At 40.1% G+C, this 4,434-nt stretch overlaps 1 non-coding gene across 1 annotated transcript; it reads right to left on the bottom strand.

The window, feature by feature from the left end:
• Positions 1 to 3,485: 3,485 nt before the first annotated feature.
• On the bottom strand, positions 3,486 to 3,589 carry LOC112782167 (small nucleolar RNA R71). The gene has a single exon (XR_003192903.1). It is a non-coding gene; the product is annotated as a small nucleolar RNA R71 (small nucleolar RNA).
• Between the last annotated feature and the right edge of the window lie 845 nt (positions 3,590 to 4,434).

Raw genomic sequence — 4,434 nt, 5'->3', positions numbered from 1 at the left:
GCATGAAAGCACCATAAAATCAGTGATATGACTTCCACAAGAATGACTCATCTCTCTTGGCATTCCATTCATCATTCTCTTGTTCCAATACTTGCTTAGGGACAAGCAAGCTTTAAGTTTGGTGTTGTGATGCCAGGGCATCTTGGCCAGTTTCACTGACCTTTTCTTTACTGTTTTTAGGCTAGTTTCATGCATTCCCTTAGGAAATAAGCTAGTTTTGGGTAGATATTCACTTACACCTTGATTCAAGCATACATTGTGCATTTTACATTATTTCATGAGGATTTTGCATGAGTTTAGTGACAAATTATATGCTGCATTGCCCATGACTTGGACTAGAACTTTGATGCGCTCTATTGCTTGATTTCAGGACCAAAGGAAGCAAGGAATGGGAGGTAACTTGCAAAGTTAATGAGAAAAGTGATTGCCAATTGATGCCAAGGCATCTTAGGCGAGTTTCACTAGCATTTTTCTGTTAGTTTTAGTTGTTTTATGCACTTTCTTGAGCTTAAAGTAACCAAGAATGGTTAAATGAATAACAAAGCAATGAACCATCCAAACAGTATGATTTTTATGCAAATTTCATGAGTTTTTAGTTATATTACTTGAATGCTATGAATGGAAGATTCTCATGAAAATTTGCAAGACTTTGATGCAGTTGTTTGGATGATTTCAGGGAAGAAGAGGCTAGGCAAGGAAGCAACAAAAATCAATAAAGGAAGCTTGAATATCACATGTGGAGTTTAAGTTCCAGTTTAAGCTTAAACTGGAACTTAAACGCCAAAATCATGAAAGCTGAGGAAAGGGTGAAGGTGGCGTTTAACCTCCAGTTTAACCTTAAACTGGAAGTTAAACGCCAGAAATGGGAAATGCACCAGGGAGCCATTTCCACGTTTAAGCTCCAGTTTAACCTTAAACTGGAGCTTAAACGTGTTCGACCAAGTTTTCTCCTCCAGGGTTGCTTTCTCCATTCCCACGTTTAAGCTCCAGTTTAACCTTAAACTGGAGCTTAAACGTGTTTGACACCTCCAGGGCTACCTTTCTCCGCTTCCACGTTTAAGCTCCAGTTTAACCTTAAACTGGAGCTTAAACGTGTTCGACCTCCAGGGCTGCCTTTCCTATCTCCACGTTTAAGCTTCAGTTTAACCTTAAACTGAAGCTTAAACGTGTTCGACTAAGTGACCCTCCAGGGCTGCCTTCTTCCATTTTCACGTTTAAGCTTCAGTTTAACCTTAAACTGAAGCTTAAACGTGCTTCCACAAAGGGCATCACTGGAAGTGTCTGGCGTTTAAGCTGCAGTTTAAGCTTAAACTGCAACTTAAACGCCACTATTAGAAAAGGTTTCTGAGCCAAAAATATTGCAGTTTAAGTTAGCATTTGAGCACAAACATTAACTTAAACTTACTCTGGTATGAAACCCAATTGAATATCATGGTTTATGGATTGGGCCTGAAGGATTGATGAGTCTGAAATTTCAATTTGTTGAGTCATGTGTTATTACTTGATTATCACTAAGTTGGCTCAATGAATGTTACAGAATTTGGATCAGCAGCCTCATCAAGATTATGGATCATAAACCCAAAGCAAAAAGGAAAGCAGGGAGAGGCCTCAAAGCCCAAGAAACACAACAGAAGCTCAATGTAGAAAGTGTATAAATAGGATAGAATTTAAGTTAGTAGGGACTAGACTTTACTTTTCATTTTTGGGAAGTTTTCATACTTTTGTAATTGAATTCAGAGCTATGACTCACTAAACCCCCTTTCATTGGGTTAGGGAGCTCTATTGTAATTCAATGAATCAATAATAGTTTTATCTTCTTCTTCAATCTTTTCTCTTGAATTTTGCTAGAAAGCTTCTCGATCTAATTCCATTGGGTAGTTGTCTTGGGAAAGAAATTACCCATAATTGGAATCCTTCGGAACCTTGGGAAAGGAATGGAGGATTCATGCTAGAGAAGCTTTCTCACAGTGAATTGGATTGGGGTTTGGATGGATATTGTGACATGTAATCCTACCAAATTGTGGTTCATGAAACTGTGTGGTATAATCAGTGATCGAGCATCATCTCTTCTTATGAACATTTAAGCCAAGGGATTGGAAATTTGTTTGTTTTTAGAGAGAATTGGTGAGCCAAGGGATTGGGATCCAATCACATAAGATTGCCAAGCAAAATTTCAATGAACGCATTGGTTGAAGAAGAGATAAAAATGTTTTGATTCGGAGATCTCAATATCTCCTAAAACCCAATGAATTCCCCATCTCCGATTTCCACTTTCTCTTTACATTCTGCAACTCAATTCATGCAATCACCCCCATTCCCTTTTAATTTCAGCAATTTAGCTTCTGCTCTTTAATTCATGCAATTTAAGATTCCGCCATTTCAATTTCTTGCCATTTACGTTTCCCGCCAATTTTACATTCCACAATTCTCATCTAATTCTTGATTCCGCTCAACTAGACACACTTCTAATCCGAATTGCTCATTCAACCAATCCTTGTGGGATTCGACCTCACTCTATTGTGAGTTTTTACTTGACGATAACCGGTGCACTTGCCGGAAGGAATTTTGCCGATCGTGCAATTTCCTAAATCGTGGCATAACTAGTTTATGCGCATCAAGTTTATGGCGTCGTTGCCGGGGATTGGTTTTCGATTGACAATTCTCAAATTGGAAGTTAACTAGATTGAGCATTTTTTTTTGCTTTGTTAATTCAGTTCAAGTTACTTGTTGAATTTTAATTTCTGCACTTTGTTACATGCTTTCTTTCTTTATGCCTTTAAATTCAAGCAACTAACTCACTGACTCACTAACTATTTGAATTAATTCCTCAACTGCTCTAACCATACTCTTCCATTAACCAAAAGTATTTTACTTGTTTGTTGCCTGTGCTGTGTTCTTGTATGACAGGTAGGAGAGGAGAGACATCAACTCCTCCATATACCGAACCAGAGAGGACCCTTCATAGACTTAGAAGGGAAGCAAGAGGGAAGAGAGTACTGGGAGAAGAAGAATCTGAAGGAGAATCTGAGGACAATTTTGAGGAAGCTTTAGATCTCAACATGGATAGAGAAGTTCACAACCATGAGAGGGATGATGGAAACAATGCCATTCCTGAGAGGAGGGTTCTTGGTTCATACATAAACCCAACCTCTGGGAATTGTGGTAGCAGTATTCAGAAACCAACCATTCAGGCCAACAATTTTGAGCTCAAACCACAGCTAATATCACTTGTGGAGAATCATTGTTCATTTGGTGGGAGTGCTAATGAAGACCCAAACCAACATCTCACAAAATTCCTGAGAATTTGCGACACTGTGAAGTCTAATGGAGTCCAGGAAGATGCCTATAAACTGCTTTTGTTCCCATTCTCACTTAGGGACAAGGCAGCTAAGTGGCTGGAATCATTCCCAAGGGGGAGCCTAACAACATGGGATGAGGTGGAAAGCAAGTTTCTGGCACGTTTCTACCCCCCACAAAAGGTCAATAGGCTTCGATCTGAGGTTCAGACTTTTAGACAACAAGATGGTGAAACTCTCTACGAAGCATGGGAGAGGTTCAAGGATTTGACAAGGAAATGCCCACCAGACATGTTCCATGACTGGGTGCAATTGCACATTTTCTATGATGGACTTTCTTATGAATCAAGGAAGGCTGTGGACCATTCATCAGGAGGTTCATTGAACAGGAAAAAGACTGTGGAAGAAGCCATTGAATTGATTGAGACAGTGGCTGAGAATGAGTACTACTATGCATCAGAGAGACACAACACTAAGGGAGTCATGGAACTGAACCATGTTGATACAATTCTAGCCCAAAACAAGGTGTTTGCCAAGCAACTAGCAGAGCTCACCAGGAAATTAGAAACAAAGCAAGTAGCTGCAATACACACACAAGATCAAGAGGAAGAAAGCACTGAAGGAGGTGATTGGGAAGAGGCCAATTATGTAGGAAATCAACAAAGGCAACCATATGATCCACATTCCAACACTTACAACCCAGGCTGGAAAAACCACCCAAACTTTGGGTGGGGAAACCAGCAAAACCAACATAACAAGTCCACATACCAAAACTCCAACCAAAGATCATATCAAGCCACACAAAACACTTACTCCCAACCATCATATCATGGCCAAAATAGTCAACCTACCCAACCTAATCCGAACCAACAATTTCAAGATCAATTGAACAGGATAGAAAGAAGGCTGGCGAACATGGGTCAGGACGTAAGTGAATTGAAAAGCTTTAGGGATGATGTGAGATCTACCTTAAGGAACCATGGTGAAAGACTAAAGAGGATGGAGTCTCAAGTAGGAGAGCTGTCTCAACAAGCCCCCAAGTCAACTGCAGTGTTCCCTAGTGACACGGAAAAGAATCCTAAAGGGGCACAAAAGGGAGTGAGATGGGAAGACTGCAAGGCCATCACCATATTGAAGG

This window comes from Arachis hypogaea, chromosome 19 (genome assembly GCF_003086295.3).
Source record: "Arachis hypogaea cultivar Tifrunner chromosome 19, arahy.Tifrunner.gnm2.J5K5, whole genome shotgun sequence".
In the NCBI taxonomy this organism is placed as follows: domain Eukaryota; kingdom Viridiplantae; phylum Streptophyta; class Magnoliopsida; order Fabales; family Fabaceae; genus Arachis; species Arachis hypogaea.
The sequence above is the reverse complement of the archived record's forward strand: the minus strand, read 5'-3'. Positions and strand labels throughout refer to the sequence as shown.